Source organism: Sorex araneus, chromosome 2 (genome assembly GCF_027595985.1).
Source record: "Sorex araneus isolate mSorAra2 chromosome 2, mSorAra2.pri, whole genome shotgun sequence".
Taxonomy (NCBI): Eukaryota; Metazoa; Chordata; class Mammalia; order Eulipotyphla; family Soricidae; genus Sorex; species Sorex araneus.
Window position 1 is genome coordinate 241700388 of NC_073303.1, and position 23940 is coordinate 241724327.

A 23940-nucleotide genomic window follows, 5' to 3' on the forward strand; every position below is an offset into this window, starting at 1 on the left:
AATTAGGTCTGGGAGGCAGAGTGACACATCACGTGACTCATGAAGGTGCTTGGGGACCCTGCATTGTGCCAGAGAGTGCTCCACAGCAGGCTGCCTTGCAAGGCCAGGGCCTGCACTCCTGGCCTACCTCTGACCCCAGGAATTCAAATTCTATATAAATCCTATGAACCCTGTAAGGACACAGACTGGCATGACCAGGGGAGGGGGCGTGGCCAGAGATGAGGTCCAGCTGGTAGAGGCCATGGTAGGGCTGCTGGTGCTTGGCGGCTCCCAGTATGATGCCAGTATGCAGCACAGGCTATAGTTTCAAAGATCTGCAGGGGAGAAAGAGAAGCCAGCGGACAGGGCACTTGCTATGTATGCGGCAGACTCAACTTCACACCCTGAATCCCCAAGGAGTGATTCCTGAGCACTGCTGGTCTGGCAGAAATCCCCAACATCCCCCAAACACACAACCAAATAAAATCGAAGAGGAAATTACCTGCCAAAGGCAGAAGTGTGAAAGCCAGCAGTATATTCTCAAGAGTTGGTTCTTTAGTTTGTCTTTGTTTTGGGGCTACACCCAGGAAGACTCAGAGCTTACAGGCCAGGCTTTTACAGACTACAGTTTTACTCCTTTGGGTATGTGATTTTGTGTCCTTTACACACATGCTCAAAGGTGGCCTAATCCACCTGCATCATCAAGAAGGAAAAGTGACCTGGAAGACTACGATCTATGACGTCATCCCATTCACCAAGAAGCCTTAAAAGTGCGAGGTCACACAGTTCAGGGCAGCGAGGTACAGAAAAGTACCCTGATCCTATACTGGTCAAACACTGAACCAATGCTCTCACACATATATCCATCATGAAAAACAGAAGCAGGTTGATTCAAAGTAAGACAGGCAAGTAGGTTGTGAATGAGTCAGGTGACAATGAGCTTCTCCGGGAAGTCATCAAACAAGATGAGGATGAAAGCAGTGACTCAAGTCAGCCCTGAAGATGCAGAGAGGAACTGGCCTAGCAGCCACCCAGAGAGCTGGAGAGACACTGAACAGGACCAAAACATCAGAGAGCACTGTACAGTGAACACTCTACCCCTTGAAAACACGCAAGCAGAGAACTCTCACCTACAAGGATACCGCAGGACGCAGTTTTTGAAACACGTTTTCAACTCAGAGTATGGGGCCAGAGATTAGTACTGTGGCTTAATGCTTGTGTTGAAATGGTTTCCCTGAGAGCCAGGACAAACTCCTAAGAACTGCCAAGTATGGCATGAATTACATAAAACATACTGCAACAAATAAATCCCATGTATGGACCAACCTTAAGAATAGAGGCGCATAGGAGCTTATGAGCACCAAACTATACTGGATCATTTTGTAGACTTGTCTTTTGGACAGATTAAAAATGGTTTTAATCAGGGGCCAGAGCGATAGCACAGCGGGTAGGGCGTTTGCCTTGCACACGGCCGACCTGGGTTCGATCCCCGGCATCCCATATGGTCCCCCAAGCACCGCCAGGAGTAATTCCTGAGTGCAAAGCCAGGAGTAACCCCTGAGCATCGCTGGGTGTGACCCAAAAAAAAAGCAAAAAAAAAAAATGGTTTTAATCATTGTGGTGTCTAGTAGAGTTGAGATTTTACCGCTTCAAAATGCAAACGTTTTATCTTCTTTATTCCTAATATAACTGAAATGAGGAGGGTGGAATCCAGCAATGTGTCCATCCTTTATTGTTAGTCATCACAGCTGATGTTATTGCTGCTGAGATGGGAGTTTGGGTGCTCTCCCAGGTTCCCACCATTTGTAAAACATTTGGTTCAAGGGACCCCTTCCATCCTTTCATAGAACCATTAGAAGTCTTTCTATGCAAAGTCAAGTTGATTTCAACTCTCTCCAATCCACACTATTAAAGAACACTGGCAGGGCCATTTTCCTACACTTTTCAGAAATGTTTCTCCTCAATGCTTAGGTAAATCTAATAAACGTTTGAACACAAGGAGTGCAGAGCTGATACAGTGGGTAGGTGCTTGACTGCACAAGGCTGATCTGAATTCCAAGCCCAGATCCCCATAAGGATACCTGTGTCCTCTTTCACAGGTATGGATGAGCTCAGAGCCAAGAGTACCGCCTGATAAAGCAGGTGTGGCTCCTCAAAACATAACAGAGGAAGGCTGAAGATTGGAGGTTTGCCCATTTTTCCAATTCCAAAGGATTCACTGCAACATCCTGGTTGATTTCTACTATAAACCCTGCAAAGCAGGGTCAAGCCAGAGTCCGAGCAAAAAAATGAGACAGTGACATTTCCGATTAAGGGGTGGTTTTTGTACCCATTTACCTAGTTCTTATTTAATCAATTTCCACCTGGGTTCCATCACCAAGACCCATTATTTATAAGTTAACACACGTCAGGTCCAAAAATGCTGGAACGCAGGAGTAAATAATGGTAATCATTACCATGCTGAGGCATGGGTAATCATCAGCAACTACCTTTCACTTACAGTACTGGTCACCAGAAACTAATCACATGGTAGCACTCACGGCACCCCCACACTGCCCAGGGCCTGAGCCAGGGAAGGTTCTCAGACACTCACCGGAACCCACACCTCTCCTCCCCAGCCTCAGGGCTCCTCCTTCCAGCCAGGAGATCACCGCAGGCTTCCCCTCAAAAAGCCTTGACCCCACAGAGACAGGGTATTAATTAGTGACAAGGAAAAGGCAACAAGCCAACCTCATGTGTCCCTAACAAAATCAGGCAAATTCCTGAAAAGGTTTGAACAGAAACTCCACTTCTGATGTACCCCAAATTGGTAGTTACCAACCACATAAGCCCCAGATTTTAATTTCAGTATGAAATTTGAGTCATGCTGAAGTCCCCCCACACCCCCCAAGCACTGGAAATGACACCAAGCACTGAAATGCAACAGCACCTGATGGGGTAAGGCCCTAAAAAAGAAATGAACTCAGGCTCAGAGCTATATTCCAGCAGGGCAGGTACCTGACGACACACACAGACGGGTTTGATCCCTGGAAACCATATGGGCCAGGAGCACTGCCAGGAGAAATTCCTGAATACACAGCAAAAAGTAATCCCTGAGCATTGCTGGGTGTAGGCCCCTAACCAAATCAAAACTGAACAAAAAAAAAAAAAATTAGTTGCAGGCCTAGTGCAGTATAACAGCAGGTAAGGCACAAGCCTTGTGGGTGTTGACCTGGTTTAGATCACAGCACCCCCATGGGCCCCTGAGCACTGCCAGGAGAGATCCTCAGCACAGAGTTAGGAGGAATGTGGACCGTGATCCTGAATAGAAACCCAAAGCAAAACCAAAACAAACACAGTCAAGTGAAAGGTAGTACAAGAAGTATATATTTAGCAATGGAAGGAACTATTTAGGGGAACCCTAGAGATAGCACAGCACGAGGGGCGCTTTGCCATGTTCGTGACTGACCTGGGTAGATACCTTGCATCCCAGGAGGAAGCTTGACAATTGCCAACTGTGGCCAAATAACAAACACAGGAAAAAAGAAAGGAACATGTGAAACAGTTATCTGAATCACTGACAATAATCCTGACCAGTCCTGCCCCCAGAGGCCAATGCAGATCCCTCAGGGCACAGTTGGCCCCAGGCTGCTCTCACCAATGGCCCGCAGGTGCTGGTAGGTCTCCAGCATCAAGTCCCTGTAGAGCTTCCTCTAATCAGCGTCCAGGGACGTCTACTACTCCAGGGAGAAGCTCACGGCCACATAGGGGAAGGTAACTGCGTCCTGAGCCAACACATAGCGGGCGAGAGTCAGGGCTCTTCTCCACCCCATTCCCAGGCTGTGAGGATGGGACCTCTCAGGCCATAAAGGGGTTCAGGGCCTATTTCTCAGGAGGAACCAGCCTCGATTTCTTTCTCTCCATGGCCGTCCTGGCTGACGTGAAGAAATGACTCCAGACATCACTCTAAGGCAGTCAGATCTGGTAAAATGTGAGGACGCTATACAGGAAGATTTCTGGAGGCGCCAGTCTTGCACACAGCAATCCAAAACCACTGGTCCAGTGAGCACTGCAGAGAGTAACAATTGAGCACTGAACCAGCAGGACCCGAAAGGCAAAGCTGGTCTGGCCCAAAAGATGAAACACACACAATCAGCGACCCCATATCCCCTATTCTAGGGATGAGAAGGGGACGTTCGATGAGCAGCCAGTGACTCAAAGCTGTATGAGGACATATGTGCCTGGAGGACTCAGAAATCAAGTTTCAGGGCTGCCCTGTCAAACCAGATGAAAGTGTACTTTCTGGTTGGCATGTTTTGATTATCACGTGGTGATGATCAGGTGTTGCTCCTGGCTCTGTACTCCGACTGGCAGTGCTTAGGGAACCATATGGGATGACGGTGATTGACCCTGGACCGGCCGAGTTTGAGGCAAATGCCCTACTGCTGTACTAGCTCTCTGGCCCCATGTAAAAGAGTCCTGACCTCCAACATCTCTGCCGGTCCCAGAGATCCTTTGCTCTGTCTTCCTAGGATAGGCTCATGCCTGGAACTGTGCGCACAGCAGCATGACACTGTATGACTGAGCAGGTGACACTCTCCTGAGCGCGAAGGAAACAATAAGGGGAAGACATATCCTGGTGCCCAGAGTCATTGCAGCTGCCAGGGCACATATGGGGCCATGTGGCTGTGGGGGCCTCATTGCCCATCAGAGGTGAATCCAGAGCACAGAGCCAAGAGGAAGCCCTGAGCACCTCTACTGTGGTGTAACAACAAATAAAATAGAAGACAAAGCAGCAGATGGAGTTACAGTATAGCGGGTGCAGGGACAGTGGTAGGATGTCAATCCCCACTGTCCCATCTGGTCCCTCAAGAACTGCCAAGTGCAATGTCAAGTGCAGAGCCAGAAGTAACCCTGCAGGATCACTAGGTGTGACCCTCCCATCACCTCACAAAACAAGAAACTGAAGAAGTCAGCCTTGCATTCATGGCACCTGACAGGGTCCCCAAGACCTGGCAGGAGTGATCCTTGAGTACTTAATTTGGAGAACATATTGAGCACTGCTGGGTGTGGCTAAACCCAAATACAACAAAACAAACAAGCAAGGACAAAGTGGCCTCAAATAGCTGAGTCGGGCACTCAGCCAGGAACTACATCCCAGGGCTCCTTCTGAAAGTCAAGAGACAGAAGGCACTGGAAGTCTGTGCACGCCTGTCACTGCATCATGTCACCACGTCACTCTCCTCACCTGGGGACAGTGTGTCAGATGGTGCATCATCGTCTGCAGTTTCTGTAATTCTCGAGGATCAACAGGAGACTCTGTGGAAACACCTGGAAGAGAAGTCAGAGCCATGAGCACCACATAGAAGCACAACCTATGGCCTTAACCAGAAGTCCTAGCACTGGACCCGGGAAGGCCCTGACCAGCGTCACCCTCAGGCACCAGCTCACAGACCCACTCAGAAAGACAGTGCCAGATGCTCCTTCCTCTCCAGAGGACACAGAAGTGGGTTAGGATCCTGTTGGGGACTGGCCTTGATAGCCCCTGCTTGTTTTTCCTGAGAAGGGAATGAGCAGGGGAAAAACTAGGCGTGTGGGAGTGCCATGCCCTGGCAGCTGACCCTGTTAAGGGGGACCGAAGGGAAGAAGGCTGCACCTGATCCGCCTTGGCCGGGCCAGAGCCACATTCTCATTCCTGAGAGTTAAAGGAACTGCCCTCATGCGCAGCTACAAAACAGAATCACAGATAACTTAGCTCGCTCAACTTGTAACCCTTGGCTTTCCCACAGTGTTCACTACATACTGTAAAAGAAAATGAGTTTTGGAATAAAGTCACTGTATGTTTCATACAGTCCTCCCTACCCCATCTTCAGATCTTATTCCCTCTCTCTCCAACTGAAGTTCAAGTTGACTGCGCAGGACGCAGCAAATGGCACCTGAACACAGGGACCAGAGCACAAGGGAGTCAATGAAGAGCCCCTTACAAAAAACGATGCGTCGTAAGAAGTAACTTAAAGAGTTGTGGGGTGCTGTGTAAATTGGTAATAGGGAGTAAAAAATGGAGCTAACTGCTAGTCACCAGCAGCTGTTTGCGCAAACTTTGCAGATGATGTTTAGAGCAAAAGGCTTAAAAACGCAAGAGAAGCAAATAGAACTATTTCTTGAGCATGTAAAAGTTTGTCCTTGGTTTCCTAAGGAAGGTATCTTGAATGAAACAACGTGGAGTCAGGCAGGGCATGAGCTTCAGCAATATTATAATTGTGGTTCAGCTGATACACTCGTAGATGCTTTTGCGCTTTGGCCATTAATAATGGATAATATTTGCTGCTGTTCCGGAGCTAAAGGTGCGGGAAAACACATTCCCTAATCCTAGTCCTGCATCTTCTGCTCCTTCTCTTCCTGTGGAGACATCTAACCCTGTGATGCTTTCCTCTGTAATTTCTTTTAAGTCGGTACAAACTGAGCCTATGCATGATGACAATCGGGAAGCAACAGAACAGCGGGAGGAGGAAGGAGAGCAGTTGCATGAGCCAGAGGCTCCAGGAGATCTTCCAGTGCCGACTCTGGGAATGTTAGTCCCCAGTTATGGGAACAATTGAAAAACCTTGGTCTACAAGTGACTATTTACCCTATAAAAAGTTATGAAGAGAAAACAACTCAGCCTTTAATTGCTGACATGCATGCCAACAATTTCCTCTTATCAAAAAGCCATTGCGTTGGCAAAACAACAGGGCGAGGACGTGACTGGTTTCTTTATTTCCTGTTCGTCTTAACCAGCAAGGAGGTCAGATACATGAGCCTCTTCCTTTCAAGGAGATAACAGAGTTAAAATTGGCATGCTCTCAACATAGTCCGACTATGCCTTAGACCTTGTCATGGAAAATTTAACAGAAGACAATTTGTGCCCTAATGATTGAAAGCAATTAGAGCCCCTGCCTAGTTAAAAAAAAAAAAAAGCTTTGCAAAACAGTGCAAAAATAAAATTAACTTGGGTGTTTTCTTAAACTATTTAAAATTTGGGGGTTTTGTGTGTGTGTGTGTGTGTCTGACAGCATGTTTGTATTGTGAAATTGTTAAAAATGTCTAGTGTGAAAATTTTATGATTTGAGATAATTAAGAACTTTTAAAATTAGGCCAAGGAAGGAGTATAAGAAGCCCAAAACCCATATGGATGGGTCCCCTCTGAATTTATTTTGCTGGTTTTAAATTATCCAAAGCACTTTTCTGACCTTTTTTTTTTTTTTTTTGGCTTTTTGAGTCACACCCAGTGATGCACAGGGGTTATTCCTGGCTCATGCACTCAGGAATTACTCCTGGCAGTGCTCAGGGGACCATATGGGATGCTAAGAATTGAACCCGGGTCGGCCGCGTGCAAGGCAAACGCCCTACCCACTGTGCTATTGCTCCAGCCCCTCTGACCCATTTTTAACAAGCAGGAAACAGGCTGGTTAGGCTGGAAAACGGGGGATGGTCCCAATCGGATGATGAGGTTAAATATGCCCTGGAGCCTGTTCCTTCTTCTCTCAGTCCATCAGTTTTCCCCCTGCCATTTTTGAAAAGTCAGATCAATTGATCAAATATATCACTTGTATCACTTGTCATCCCATTGATCCTCGATTTGCTCAAGCAGGCGCCAGTAACATCTCCATTTGTCTCTGTCGCGTGCTAGTGTAGCCCAATGATATCTGCTCACTCCAGGAACAAGAAGAGGCTCAAATCATTCATTCAAGGTTTTGACGAAGAAATCTGACTATCTCATTGGTGGGCGATCACGCGATCTTTTGACGTCCCGTGGAATCCAGTCTGTAACAGCTCTAGTCCAGCGGTCATCTCTAAATCCCATTAGGTGTCCGGCACATCTGATTTTCGACGCCTTGGCAGATGAGATAGCGTCCCTGATTCTTGACCATCGATGGAGGTCAGAACTCCGGATTTCTTCTCTCACTTGAGTGAAACATGATACTCCAAGCATAGTTCTTTCGATTCTTCTTTGGGATACCTGAATAGCATTCTCATCCTGTTTGCGTAGGGCCCAGGTATGTGAGGCATATGTTAGTGCAGGAAGAATGGTGGAGTCAAAAAGATGTGCCCGGAGCTGGAGGTTCTTCATGCTCTTAACCACTTCTTCGACGCTCTTGAAGGTGTTCTACGCTGCTCTCTTCCTCCTGTGCAGTTCTGGCACCAAGTTGTTCCTCATGTTGAGTTCTCAACCCAGGTACACATAGCTGCTGCATTTGTAGATGTTAGTTCCACTGACAGCAAATGGAACGTCAGGGACTAGTTCATTTTTCATGAACATTATCTTCGTGAGATTCAGTTGCGGTCTGACCTTCTCACACTCGCAGTGAAGTCAGTCAGCATTTGTGCCACGTGCTAATGTTTGGTGTTATGAGAACGATGTCACCAGTGAACCGGAGGTGGTGTAGTTGCCGACCATCTATCTTTACTCCCATTCCTTCCCATTCCAGTCGTCACATGACATTCTTGAGGGTGGCACTGAAGAATTTCGGTGAAATGGTATCACCTTGCCGAACCCCTCTCTTTACATCAATGATCACTTCCTTGTAGAATGGTGGATCCTGGTGGTGAATCCGTAATACAGCTTGCAGAGGATCTTGATATACTGAGTTTGAACACCCTGTTTAGACAGGGCTTCAATGAACGTTAGAGCGGCATCTTGAACTCTCGTGAAACTTCGATGAGTTTGGGCACCGTGTGGATATGTGTGCACATATATATATATATACATATATATATATACACATATATATATACATAAATATATGTGCATGCACATGTGCATGTGATGTTCATTGTCAGTATGTCTGTCTTGAATACTTAAATACTAGAGTCAGGTTAAAATCAAAAGCAAAAATCTTTAAACGTGGGGAAGCAACATCTTCACAAGAGGTCAGAGTGATGTGCAATCCAGCAATTTAAAAGGTCTGTGTGTCAGAGCTGGAGAATGTAGGCATCCAGATCCAAGGAGCCCAAAGAGTACAAGCTAAAAAAGACCCTAGATCTATACAGGGCTTTGCATCCCAAGAAAGAATACACATTTTTTTCCAGTGCACACGGAACATTTTCCAATATAGGACATGTGCTGGGTCACAAAACATACCTCAATAGAATCAGGAAGATAGAAATTGTATCAACTATCTTTTCAGGGGGCCGGAGCGATAGCACAGCAGGTAAGGCGTTTGCCTTGCACTCGGCCGACCCAGGTTCAATCCCCGGCATCCCATATGGTCCCCCAAGCACGGCCAATTACTCAGGAGTAATTCCTGAGTGCAAAGCCAGGAGTAACCCCTGAGCATCGCTGGATGTGACCCAAAAAGCAAAAAAAAAACAACAACTATCTTTTCAGACCATGATGCACTGAAGATAGAAGTTAATCACACACAGACACGGAGAACCAAATCAAACACCTCAAATTAAACAACCAAATTAAACAACTCAATGTTGAGCAACGAGTGGGTCAGGAAGGAAATTAAGAAAATCAAAAGATACCTGGAAACAAATGAGAATGAAGACCCGAGTTACCAGAACCTACGGGACACAGCTAAAGCTGTGTAAAGGGGAAAAAATTACAGCTCTGCAAGCATTCCTCAGGAAAGAAGAAAGGGCCTACATAGATCACTTGACTTCACAGCTCAAGATATTAGAAATGGACCAACAAAGGGAGCCCAAACCAGGCAGAAGGAAAGAAATAACAGAACTCAGAGCAGAAATTAACAACATAGAAACCCAAAAACAATCTGAAAGATCAATGAAACCAAGAGCCGACTCTTTGATAAAATAAACAAAATTGATAAACTACTAGCAAGGTTCACAAAGAAAGAGAGAGAACCCTAATAAACCGAATCAGAAATGAAAAGGGGGCTATCAGAAAAGAAACCAAAGAAATTCAAAAGATCATCAGAGACTCTTCTGAAAGTCTGTATGCCATGAAACAAAAGAACCTAGAAGAAATGGATAAATTCCTGGATTCCTATAATCTCCCAAAATTGAACCAAGATCTGGAATACCTGAATAGACCTATTAATATCAAAGAAATTGAAAATGTAATCAAAAGTCTTCCCAAAAACAAAAGTTCAGGTCCAGATGGATTCACTAGCAAATTCTTCCAAACATTTAAAGAGGACCTATTGCCAGTTCAAGCTTTTCTGGGAAATTGAAGAAATAGAAACTTTCTTGATTATTGTGAGAGTGTAACCCAAACATGAAAGCTTGTAACTACCTCACGGTGATTCAATAAAATAAATAAAATAAAATAATTAGGTTATTTTAAAAAAAAAGAGACTCTCCCCAATAGTTTCTATGAGGCACATATCTCCCTGATACCAAAAGCAAAGACACCACAAAAAGAGAAAACTGCAGGTCAATAACCCTGATGAACACAGATGAAAGGATCCTCAACAAAATATCAGCAAATAGAATCCAACAGTTCATCAAAAAGATAATACACCATGACCAAGTAGGATTCATCCCGGGGATGCAAGGATGGTTTAACATTTGGAAATCAAACAACATAATTCATCATATCACTGTCACTGTCATCCCGTTGCTCATCGATTTGTTCCAGTGGGCACCAGTAACGCCTCTCATTGTGAGACTTATTTGTTACTGCTTTTGGCATATCCAATACGCCATGGGTAGTTTGCCAGGCTCTGCCGTGCAGGCGTGATACTCTCAGTAGCTTGTCAGGCTCTCCGAGAGGGGTGGAGGAATCGAACACGGGTCGGCCAAGTGAAAGGCGAACGCCCTACCGCTGTGCTATTGCTCCAGCCCTCATCATATCAACAAACCATATAATCACATCAATAGATGCAGAGAAAGCATTTGACAAGATCCAGCACCCATTTATGATGAAAACTCTCGCCAAAATGGGTATAGAAGGGACTTCACTCAATATAGTCATAGCCATCTACCACAATCCTATGGCAAGTATCATCCTCAATAGGGAAAAACTAAGAGCCTTCCCTCTAAGATCAGGGACAAGACAAGGATGCCCACTCTAACCACTTCTGTTCAATATAGTACTGGAAGTACTTGAAATAGCGGTTAGGCAAGAAAAAACTTATTAAGGGCATTCAGGTAGGAAAGGAAGAAATCAAGCTCTCACTATTTGCAGACGATATGATAGTAGGATTTAGAGAATCCTAAAACCTCTACCAAGAAACTCCTACAGACAATAGACTTGTATAGTAAAGTTGCAGGCTATAAAATCAATACCCAAAAGTCCAGTCTTTCCTATACACAAATAATGAGAGAAAAAAGTGACATGAAAAAAAGCAATCCCGTTCACAATTATGCCTCAGAAAATCAAGTACCTCGGAATCAGCTTAACTAAGGAGGTAAAGGACCTATACAAAGAAAACTACAAAATGCTATTTCACGAAATAAAAGAGGACATGAGGAAATGGAAAAATATCTTCTGCTCGTGGTATGGGAGAATTGACAATGTCAAAATGGCAATACTCTCCAAAGCATTATATAAATTCAATGCGATCCCTATAAGGATACCCATGACATTCTTCAAAGAAACGGAGCAAACACTCCTGAAATTTTTTTTTTTTTTGCTTTTTGGGTCACACCTGGCGATGCACAGGGGTTACTCCTGGCTCTGCACTCAGGAATTACCCCTGGCTGTGCTCAGGGGACCATATGGGATGCTGGGATTTGAACCCGGGTCGGCCGCGTGCAAGGCAAACGCCCTACCCGCTGTGCTATCTCTCCAGCCCCACACTCCTGAAATTTATATGGAACAATAAGCCCCCACGAATAGCGAAAGCAATTCTTGGGAAAAAGACGATGGGAGGCATCACCTTCCCCAACCTCAAACTCTACTACAAAGCAGTAATAGTTAAAACAGCATTGTATTGGAACAAAGGCAGAGCCACAGACCAAAGGAACAGGGTTGAATGTCCTGAGACACACCCTCAAATATATGATCATCTAATCTTTGATAAGGGACCAAGAAATGTGAAGTGGAGCAAGGAAACACTCTTTAACAAATGGTGCTGGCAAAACTGGACAGCTACATGCAAAAAAAATGGGCTCAGGGGCCGGAGCGATAGCACAGCAGGTAGGGCGTTTGCCTTGCACGCGGCCGACCCGGGTTCGATCCCCGGCATCCCATATGGTCCCCCAAGCACTGCCAGGAGTAATTCCTGAGTGCAAAGCCAGGAGTAACCCCTGAGCATTGCTGGGTGTGACCCAAAAAGCAAAAAAAAAAAAAAAAAAAAAAAAAGGGCTCAGACCTCTACCTAATACCATGCACAAAAGTCAGATCAAAATGGAATAGAGACCTCAGACCAGAATCTATCAGGTACATTGAAGACAAGGTCGGCAAAAACCCTCCACGGCATTGAAGCTAAAGGTATCTTTAAAGATGACACACCATTTTACTTGGTGTTCCCTTCTCTATCTGAGCTGCCTTTTTCCCCAGCATGTGAGACCAGCTACCAAGCCATGGAGCCAACCTCCTGGTACTTATTTCTACTATTCTTGGATATTAGTCTCCTACTCTGTTATTTTATATTCCACAGATGAGTGCAATCTTTCTATGTCTGTCTCTCTCTTTCTGACTCATTTCACTTAGCATGATACTTTCCATGTTGATCCACTTGTATGCAAAGTTCATCACTTCATTTTTTTCTAACAGCTGCATAGTATTCCATTGTATAGATATAAAAGTTTCTTTAACCAGTCATCTGTTCTCGGGCACTCAGGTTTTTTCCAGATTCTGGCTATTGTAATAGTGCTGCGATGAATATATAAGTGCAGATGTCATTTCAACTATGCTTTTTTGCTTCTCTGGGGTATATTCTCAGAAGTGGTATTGCTGGCTCAAATGGGAGCTCAATTTCTAATTTTTTGAGGACCGTTCATATTGTTTTCCAAAAGGGCTGATGTGTGCTAAAAGTAGACTGGAGTCTGAACACAATGGCCACTCAATACCCCTACTGCAAACCACAACACCCAACTGGAGAGAGAGATCAAAAGGGAATACCCTACCACAGAGGCAAGGTGGGGTGGGGGGGAGATGCGATGGGGGGTAGGAGGGATACTGGGTTTATTGGTGGTGGAATGGACACTGGTGGAGGGATGGGTTTGTGAACAATGTATGAGGGAAAAACAAGCTCAAAAATGTGTAAATCTGTATCTGTACCCTCATGGTGACTCATTAATTAAAGATTTTTTTTAAAAAATGACATACCATTGGCCAAGCAAGTGGAAACAGAGATAAACAAATGGGACTATCTTAAACTGAGAAGTTTCTGCACCTCAAAAGATACAGTGACCAGAATACAAAGACAGTCTACAGAATGCGATCCCTATAAAGGATATTCACCCAATACCCATCTGATAAGGGGTTGATTCAAAGGATTTACAAGGCACTGGTTGAACTCCTCGAGAAGAAAACATCTAACCCCATCAGAAAATGGGGCAATGAAATGAACAGAAACTTTCTCAAAGAAGAAATACGAATGGCCAAAAGACATATGAAAAATGCTCCTCATCACTAATCATCGGAGATGAAGGTCAAAAGAACAATGAGACATCTTCTCACACCATAGAGACTGGCCCACATCCAAAAGAACAAAAACAACCAGTGTTGGCACGGATGGGGAGAAAGGGACTCTCCTTCACTGCTAGTGGGAATGTCGACTGGTTCAAGCCCTTTTGGAAAACAATATGGATGCTTCTCAAAAAATTAGAAATTGAGCTCCCATTTGACCCAGCAATACCACTTCTGTGAATACATCCCAGAGATGCAAAAAAGTATAGTAGAAATGACATCTGCACTTACATGTGCTTTGCAGCACTGTTTACAACAGGCAGAATCTGGAAAAAACCCGAGTGCCCAAGAGCAGATGACTGGTTAAAGAAACTTTGATACGGGGCTGGAGTGATAGCACAGCGGGTAGGGCATTTGCCTTGCATGCGACTGACCCAGGTTCGAATCCCAGCATCCCATATGGTCCCCTGAGCACCGCCAGGGGTGATTCCTGAGTGCAGAGCCAGGAGTAACCCCTGTGCATCACTGGGTGTGACCCAAAAAGCAAAAAAAAAAAAAAAAAAAGAAACTTTGATACATCTACACAATGGAATACTAATGAAGCTGTTAGAAAAGATGAAGTCATTAAAAAAAAAAATGAATTCATGACATTTGCATATAGGTGGATCAACATGTAAAGTATCATGTTAAGTGAAATGAGTCAGAAAGAGAGGGACAGAATAGAAAGATTGCACTCAACTGTGGAATATAAAGGTACAGAATGAGAGACTAACACCCAAGAATAGTAGAGGTAAGTACCAGGAGGATTACTCCACAGCTTAGAAGCCGGCCTGCCTCACATGCTGGGGGAAAAGGCAGCTCAGATAGAGAAGGGACCACCAAGTAAAGGGTGCTGGGAGGGCCTGCTCGGGATGGGAGATGTGGGCTGAAAATAGACTATAGACTGAATTTGATGGCCAATCAATACCTCTACTGCAAACCATAACACCCAAAAGAGAGAGAGAGCGCAAAAGGGAATATCCTGCCACAAAGGCAGGGTGCAGTGGAGGGAGTGGGATGGGGGTGGTGGGACATTGGTGGTAGAAAATGGGCACTGGTGGAGGGATGGGTACTCGATCATTGTATGACTGAAACTTTCTAAGTATGTGATTGAACCTCACGGTCATTTACTAATTAAAAAAAAATGGTCTGGGTGTTGTTTGGAACTTCTTAGACCAGGTTTAAACAAAAAATTTCTCATCAGAATGTCGAACCTACAGAGAAAGTGAAATTTTCAATTTAAAATTTATTGGAAAAACACTAATGGTTGGTAACAGTTGAAATTCTTTTGAGGTTCAGAATCTGTATTATCTAGAAAAGAGTTGCTAAATTAGAACCTGAAACTAAAGTGAAAAAAGAGCTCAGAGAATGCAATGCCTTATCTTACAAGCCTCTGTGAATCTTAATGAAAAATTAGGCCATTTATACAATAGTTATAGAAGTCATTAAAACAGTTTTCTCATAAAAATTGTGTCCAAGTTTTTCTTATGCTGCAATGTCAATGTATGTATATTTGTTTGCATCTGCACTGGATTGTTAAAATGAGAATTGAAAAAGTTGTGGTGTCTATAAACAGGTTCAAAGAGTAATGGTTTGGCTCAAAACATGAGTTTCTAGAGTTATAAAATTGGTTGCAAGATTTATCTTGCCAGTGTTTGACTTGATCTCTGAGACTTTTGGTAACTGAAATTTCTAGAGCTATTTAGCAAAGAGTTATAATGGGTTAATCTCAGCTGTCAGCCTGAAGCCACAGCATTGTGCCTTATAATAAACAAGTCAATTGGCTGTTTCAAACGTTGGAGTCATGGGCTTTAGCTTTTTATCCTTTTCTGGAGAAATTGATAATCATTATCCCGGGATAATCATTATCCCTCTGATAAATTGGTACAGTTTTCTTTGCGAACTCAATATATTTTTCCTAAAATAATTGTAAATGTTCCTTTAAATATTGCTTTAACTGCTTTTACTGATGGTTCCTCAAATGGCATTGCTGCCTATACTGTGGGCGAAGAAACTACAGTTTTCCCCACTACCTTGAGAGCTGCTCAGATTGCAGAACTTCATGCAGCTTTAGCTGTCATTAAAAATTTTAACCAGAGGGGCTGGAGAGATAGCACAGCGGGTAGGGCGTTTGCCTTGCACGCGGCCGACCCGGGTTCAAATCCCAGCATCCCATATGGTCCCCTGAGCACGGCCAGGGGTAATTCCTGAGTGCAGAGCCAGATGTGACCCAAAAAGCAAAAAAAAAAAAAAAAAATTTAACCAGAGGTTGAATATATAAACTGATAGCCAATATGTTGCAAAAATTAAAAAGGAAAAGGGGGGAGATGGTGGTGAATTATAGACTCAAGCCACATAACCTGCTAAGTCATGCCCTCGTAACCTTAAATATTAATTTGGATCACGGCGGCCTGTCACCACTAGACAAATTTTGGAAACATGTTCCTGGACAGTGCCAAACACCTGAAGTCCTTTGGAAGTACCATATGACCAATCAATGGCATGGCCCTGATCTCTTGGTAACCTGGGAGAGGGGGCATATTTGAATATTTTCCAGATCCCAACATGAAGGGAGATGGATACCGGAGAGATTCGTCAGGCAAGTGGAGTAGAAAAAGGAAACGGCCTTGAGAAGGTTGACAAGGAGCATGAACAGGATGACCCTGAGCCCAGCAACCGCCCTGAAGCTGAATCAACTGACTGCAGAAGTGCCTGTTGCCACCTTGGTGAAGGGAGCAATGGAGCTGCTTCATAAAGCGGGAACCAGCCCTACACCTCTTTCCTTATTCTTAGCGTTTTTGGCTCTGGGGATTGTTAAACTAAACAGGAAATTGTATTAGACCTTCATTCCAGATCCTCCTGCTCTTCAGGACCTGGGGTGGGGACGAGGTTCCGATTTATACTCATCATCATCATCATCCCGTTGATAGTCGAATTTCTCGAGCGGTCTCAGTAACATCTTCATTTGTCCTAGCCCTGAAATTTTAGAAGCCTCTCCTTACTCGTCCTTTCTAATGGTGCTGCATTGGAGGCTCTTTCAGGGTCAGGGGAATGAGATTCATTATTGAATGAGACCCAATTTATACTAATGCTACAAAAATTGTAGGAGGCTATTCAGCCTTTCATTTGTCTTGGGAAAAGGGGTCCATACATTTTTCTGGAATTAGTTATTTAAACTCTATAAGTCTGCATAACAAAGGATCACAAAATGCTGTTTTAGAATGTCTGCCTCTGAGAACTTTGGTGTACTTCAGACCGTGACAAGAGACCTGGCTGGGGACTAAAATTTCCTTCAATACCATGCATATCCTTATTACCAGTGTGATGTTCCAGAACTCTTCCATCCAGAATGACAACCAGCAGCTTTGGCCGAGACCCTTGCTTCCCCAGAGTGAACTTCCTATCCAGGAGCATGGATGACCACCTGGCCCGGTTGCCGAGCCTAGAATGCCACCCTGTACACCTCTGAGAACATTACATGGATTTCCTGGCACTAGTAGAGCACAGACTATAAGTGTGGTCATTTTTGGATGACTGGCTCCCCTTGGGGAGTGCTTAACGTGGAACTACAACAGAACATTCAGAAACTGGCCTTGGCCATGACTAAGGACAACTACTTGTGGCCTGACAATAAAGAGAATTTTGAACTGGAGGGAGATGGTGATGTAAATGTTTGGGTGCCGGTAAATAGGATTCACCATCGCTTTGGGGGAATCTTTAAAGGCCTATGTCCCTTTCCCTTGGGGAATGATTGGTAAGGCAAACATCAGTAGAGCAGATCATGAACGGAATATTGCCTGGCAAAATTGTACCTTGACTTATATTGTGGGCACAGGGCCTGAGAATCAAGTTCTGCTTCTCCATCAACCGACTTTCCTGCTTATCCCCACTAACGTATCTGAGGTGGGTAGATGAAGAGTGGAGTGCAATTATGGAAGGACATTACTAAGGCATTAAGTAAGGAGAAGAGATTTGTTGGCTTGTTAATTGCAGGTATACTTGTTTAAATTAGTTATCGCCTCAGCTGCCACAGCCGGAGTTGCTTTGGCCAGAGAAGTACAAACTCCCATGTTGTCAATTCTCTTAGCAGAAATATTAGTAAAGCTTTTGGTATACAAGAAACCAAAGATAGAAAGATTGAGGAAAGATTGAATATGTTATGGGATACTGTACAGATTATAGGAGATGAAGTGCTTGCATTGAAAGTTAAAACAAGCCTCAAATGTCTTAAGAGTTTTCAATGGATTTGTGTCACCCACAAAAAAATATAATGATTCTCAGTACCTTGGGAAAAAATTAAGAAACATGTCTTACATAGAAAGATTGCACTCATATGTGTAATATAGAATAACAGAGTAGGAGACTAACACCCAAGAATAGTAGAAATAAGTATCAGGAGGTTGACTCCATGGCTTGGAAGCTGGCCTCACATTCTGGGAAAAAGGCAGCTCAGATAGAGAAGGGAACACCAAGCAAAATGTGGTTGGAGGCCACGCGGGTGAAGGGTGAAGCATGCTGAATGTAGACTAGAGACTGAACACAATGGACACTCAACACCTTCATTGCAAACCACAACACCTAATTAGAGAGAGAGAACAAAAGGGAAGACCCTGCCACAGTGGGGGGGATGGGATTGGGGGGAGTGGAGGGATGCTGGGTTTATTGTTGGTGGGGAATGGACACTGGTGAAGGGATGGGTTCTTGAACTTTGTATGAGGGAAACATAAGCACAAAAATGTATAAATCTGTAACTGTACCCTCACTGTGACTCACTAATAAATAAATTAAAAAAAAAAAAAAGAAACATGTCTTAGGTATTTGGCATTATGCAAATACTAGCCTTGACTTATTGCAATTGCATCAGGAAATTGTTGATATACAAAACTCTCTGCCACTGAATGAAGCAGATCTGGTAACCGAGCTAATGCAGGCTCCAAACTGGATAATGCATGCTTTGATAGACTTGGGAAGCGCTGTTATTTTTCTTTGTATTGTTCTCATTATTGTGCCTTGCTACTTAAAAGAGTGACTGACAGTATCAGACAATTATGGTATAATATGCATACTTTGCAGGTGTGCACCGGGCAGCGTATTGAACTGAGATAAAACAAAAAAGGGGGAGATGTCAGGGACTGGTCTTGGAAGCCCCTGCTTGTTTTCCCTGAGAAGGGAATGAGCAGGGAAAAAACTGGGCGTGTGGGAGTGCCATGCCCTAGCGGCCAACCCTGTAAAGGGGGTCGAAGGGATGGCTGCGCCTGATCTGCCTTGGCCAGGCCAGGAGCCATATTCTCATTCGTGAGAGAGTTCAAGGATCTGCGCGCATACAGAGTTGCAAAGCAGGATAACAGATAACGTAGCTTGCTCAACTTGTAACCCTTGGCTTTCCCACGGAGGGTTCTCTACATACTATAAAAGAAAATGAGCCTTGGAATAAAGTTGCTGTATGTTTCACACAGTCCTCCCTACCCCATCTTCAGCTCTCATTCCCTCTCTCTGCCCGAAGTTCAAGTTGACTGCATAGGATGCAGCAGGATCCCAGCTGACCTTCGCTCTCAGGGAAGGCGAGGCAAGCAGCTGACCTGCTGTCCTGTTTCTCAGGACTTTGGGGTCCACTCTAACTGAAAATTTTACGAGAACAGACAAATCTAGCTGAATAGAATAAAATTTGGTCCCAGAGCCAGAGTATAAGAACGCAGGGAAGAGAGGGCACTGGCCTTGCCCACAGGTACCCTGATTTGACCTTCCGCATGCATACGGTCTCCAAAGCCCACCAACAGTGATTCCTGAGTGCAGAGTGAGAAGGAATCCCAGATGACTGGCAGTTGTGGTCCAAAAACAAAAACACAGAGGCTGGAAAGATAGCACAGGGGGTAGGGCATTTGCCTTGCACACAGCCGACCCAGGTTCGATGCCCAGCATCCCATATGGTCCCCTGAGCACCACCGGGAGTAATTCCTGAGTGCGTGAGCCAGCAGTAATGCCTGTGCATTGCCGGGTATGGCCCAAAAAGCAAAACAAAAAAACAAAAACAAAAACAAAAACACACACTCCACAATGTGAGTTGTGTACTTAGTAGAAAAAAGAACATCTACTATCACAACTTTCTGAAATTGACTCAGAGTAAAAGCTTTTTATGATGGCCCCAGAGACAGCACAGAGCATGGGGTGCCTGTCTGGCATGCACTTCATCCAAGTTTCAATCCCCATCAGCCCAAAGGGTCCCCAGGTATTGCATGGGATGATCAATGAGCAGAGCCAGAAGTAACCCTATAGCATTGCCGGGAGTGGCCAACAATCAAAAATAAGGCAATAAATTTAGGGGCTGGAGTTATAGTCTTGTAGGGTGTGGGTCTCACACAAGGCTGACCTGGGTCAGTCCCCAGCACCAACTGGGTATTTGAAGCAGCAACCACAGGGTATGACCCAGAAACCAAAAGATAAAAAGAACTTGTTTATTTGTCAAACTCCACAAGGAAGATTTGTAAGACATAGGTTTTGGGAACAGCAGTGAAAGAACTTTGGGCAGTGCTTGGGGACCCTGGTTTCCCGAGACTGTACTGTGGCAGGCTGCTTCCAAGGCCAGGCCTGTACTCCCAGCCTATCTTGACCCCAGGTATTCAAATTCTATATAAATCCTATGACACAGACTGGCATGCCGGGGAGACTTGGACAAGGCCTAGCTGGTAGAGGCCATGGCAGGGCTGCTGACACCTGGCAGCTCCTGGTGAGACCCTGAGCCAAAAACACAGGCTGCAATTTTGAAGGTGTTTGGGCAGGGCACTTGCCATGCATGCAGCAGACTCAACTTCACACCCTGAATCCCTAAGGAGTGATCCCTGAGCACTGCTGGATTTGACATCTTCACTCCCCTCCCCTCCAATAAAGGCAAAGAGGAAGTTGTTTGCCAAAAGCAGAGGTGTAAAATCCATTAATATATCTCGAGGGTCAGTTCTTTCTTTGTGTTTGGGGGCCACACCCTGTGATGCTCAGAATTTACAGTCAGGTTTTCATAGACTATGCCATTTTACTCATTTGGTTATGTGAGCTTATGTAAGAAAAATAGGGGGAAAAGTACATTTGGCTTTAAAAGAAATCTCAACAGTGAAAGTCTATAATTTTGCTCAGAGACTCCAACCCTTCATTTCCTCCTGATTGCCTCTTGTTGAAAGTATTCCAGAATGTTCACATCTAAGAACTTCCAATGAGGGTATGAACAAAGGGGCAAGAGAGAGCACACCAGGCTGGAGCGGATGCCAGCCACATGGAAGCTCGGGGCCTTCACTGGTACCCTCACTCATACTGTGAGCACAGAGCAGGGTGCAGCCCTCGTTTGTCCCCAAATCCCACCCCATCTGCTCCCTGAGTAGTGAGATAGAGCCAGAGAGAGGAGCTCAAAGGGCTGAGCAGCTGCTTTACTGGTGGGGGACACGGCACAGCTCCCTTGCATCCAGAGACTCATAGACAGAGGGGCAGAGTCCCTGGCCAGCTCCAAGTTTGTAGCAAAAGGGGGGAAACCAAATAATGAGGCAGGAGAGAAGCCCACAACAGCCAAAGAACAAGTTTGGGAGACATCCGACAGTGCTCAGGGAACCCTATGGGGTGTTGGGGAAAGAACCGCTCGGTTGAATGCAAGTCAAGTGCCCTGTCTGCTCTCTCCTACTGCTCCGGCCTTTTCTTTCTTTATTATCTTTTCTGGTATTTGGGCCACACCTCTCGATGCACAGACAATCCTATGGGGTACTGGGGGGATTGAACCTAGGTCCATCCTGAGCAAGACCAACGCCCTCCTGGCTGTACTAAGGCTCCCACCCCTAGAATGAGACATTTAACACCTAGTACAACAGGTCCCTGGTTCTGCAAGTACTCACCCAAACAGATGGGGGAGCCTCTAGTCCGGGAGAAATCGACAATGAGGGAATGCTCTGAAACTTGATAGGTGAAGCACAAATTCTTTTTCTGGGGGAAAAAAAATTATACAGAGTTAGCAGAGATAGTAAGTAGATAGGGTGGTTTTCATTCAAGCAGCTAAGCCGGGGTGAATAGACAAGAGCACATAGGTTTTCCCACCCCAGCACTGCCAGCAGCCATGCCTGAGCTAAGATCCAAGAGTAAGCCCTGAATACTAGCCAGCCGTGGCCCAAAAACTACAATTAATAATAATAATAATAACAACAACAACAATACATTTTAAAAAAACAGCAGGTGGGGTTCTTGTCTTGCAAGTGACTAACCCAGGTTTGATTGTCGGCATCCCATGTTCCCTAAGACCCACCAGAAGTGAGCCCTGAGTGCAGAGGTAGGAATAATCCCTGAACATTGCCAACTGTTCCCTCCCCGTCAAAAAACCACTAACAATTATTTTATTAAATGTGTGGTGACCAATGATTTTCCTAGATTCCATTATAGTATAGCTTGGGGTACATCCTGGAAGTGACCAGGCTACTTCCTGCTACATTTGCACACTTGGTTGCAGGAATCTCTCTGATCCAACACAGCCCAGATGCTACACCCGCTTCCACCGGGGTCTCTTATAGCTCCGCATCTCCCAGGATCCAAAAATCTACTGCTAAAGCCCAGAACTTGAGAAAATCAAACAGTCAGCCAAATACTTCTGAGTCCCAAGCAAGTGAAGAGGGTAGTGCACTGGGAGAGCATCTGCCTTGCATGAGGCTGACCAGGACTGAGCCTTGGCATCCCACAAGATAATGAATACTGCTGGGAGAGATGCCCTAGTGCAGAGTCAGGAGTGACCCCTGAACACTGCTGGATGTCGATCAAAAAATAATAAAAGAAAACATCGTTTTTTAATTAAAAAAAAATCGCTTCCCCCCACTTGCCGGGAAACTGATCCTTTAGCCCTGATTCCCTAATTACTAGAATGAATGAAAGTGGGACAGCAAAGGACAGGCCTGGGAACATTCCTGGACCGATGCCCAGCCCCAGTCTTGTGACCGCCCTGGAGGCGACTGAGTGTCCCTGCAGAGAACTAATGGCAAGGTGGCCCTGCACGCCCCATCGATCTGCAGGGAAATTGGTGAAACTGAGGCTCCCTCTTATTCTCATTTTCTCTTTGGTTGGGGGCCAAAGCGATAAGGCAGCAGGGAAGGCGCTGGCCTCTTGTCCCGACGCCCCATCGGGTCCCCCGAATCCCTCAGGAGGGATCCCTGGGCGCAGAGCCAGGAATCAGTCCCGAGCCGGGCGCCCTCCCCGCGGGACCAGCACAACCCATCCACCCGCCATCTGCGCCTTTCCAAATAAGTTCTCTTCAGTCGAAATTCCCTTGTTTCCCTAAAACATAATGAACGTGATAAACCTCTCGGCAGCCGAGCTCGGTGCGTCCGGGATGAAGGGCCGCCACCCCCGGCCTCCGTCACAGAGCGACTCCGCAGCTTTGAAGACAAAGAGCGCGGCGGTTTAGGGCGCTAGGAGCGACCACTCGGCGGCCCGTGAAGAAATCGGCGCGGCGGGACCCCCCTGTCCGCCCTCCGAATCCCCTTCCCCGACCCTACCCTACTCCTCATGCTCCGCAACAATGGCGGCTGACCGGAAAATCTATCAACCGCAAAGACCCCAGGAGAAAAACCGGGACTCGATGACGTCACCTACACTTCCGGTCAGAGTTTTAAAGGGCCAGACCCTAAATATCCCTAACCAGGTATTTTCTGGTCAGGAAAGTTCATTTTTTTCCCGTTTCTTTTTTTTTTTTTTTTTTTTTTTTGCTTTTTGGGTCACACCCAGCGATGCTCAGGGGTTACTCCTGGCTTTGCACTCAGGAACTACTCCTGGCGGTGCTTGGGGGACCATATGGGATGCCGGGGATCGAACCCGGGTCGGCCGTGTGCAAGGCAAACGCCCTACCCGCTGTGCTATCGCTCCGGCCCCTTTTTCCCGTTTCTTGTCGTGGATCAGGTCAGCGGGACATCTGGGGGGTCGCTAGGTACCAGATAGATGGAGAGTGAACACATGACATATGGAGCCAAAGTTTTTATGTTTCTCTAAGGGAATAAAATTCACAAAGATTTCCTTGCGAACACCCATCAGTACAGCGCCCCAGCCCTTACCCCCAATCAACACCACCAAAAAATAATGCTCAGAAATTACTGGGCATTAATATTCAGATATCATAATGTTTTGTGTTGATTGATTCGTTTCTGGGGAGGCACGTTCTGTAGTGCTGAGGACTTATGCCTGACTACTCAGGGAACGCTCCACACTGGGCTCAGGGAACCCTCTGGGGTTCAAATCGTGGAACCTGTGTCAGCTACCTCCCAGCTGTACTGTACTAGCCCTGATTTTTGTTTACATTGCACTGAACTTCCAATTGCTGGAGTAGCTCTGACTGCTCATGTATTCTGTTACACGAGTGAGCTAGAAACTAAGTGAATCACATGGTCATAATTAGTTGAACTAATTTTGTG

The 23940-nt window shown here is 45.4% G+C and overlaps 1 protein-coding gene across 1 annotated transcript in view; it reads right to left on the reverse strand.

Moving 5' to 3' along the window:
• The window catches only part of LOC129402135 (zinc finger protein 420-like), a 45648-nt gene extending 22589 nt beyond the window's left edge, over positions 1-23059 (reverse strand). The window contains exons 1-3 of the mRNA XM_055127305.1: positions 22836-23059; positions 21391-21478; positions 5207-5289 (exon numbers count right to left, since the gene is read on the reverse strand). The gene's annotated coding sequence lies outside the window, so the exon portion shown is untranslated. The remainder of the gene's footprint in view (positions 1-5206; positions 5290-21390; positions 21479-22835) is intronic.
• Positions 23060-23940: the final 881 nt, after the last annotated feature.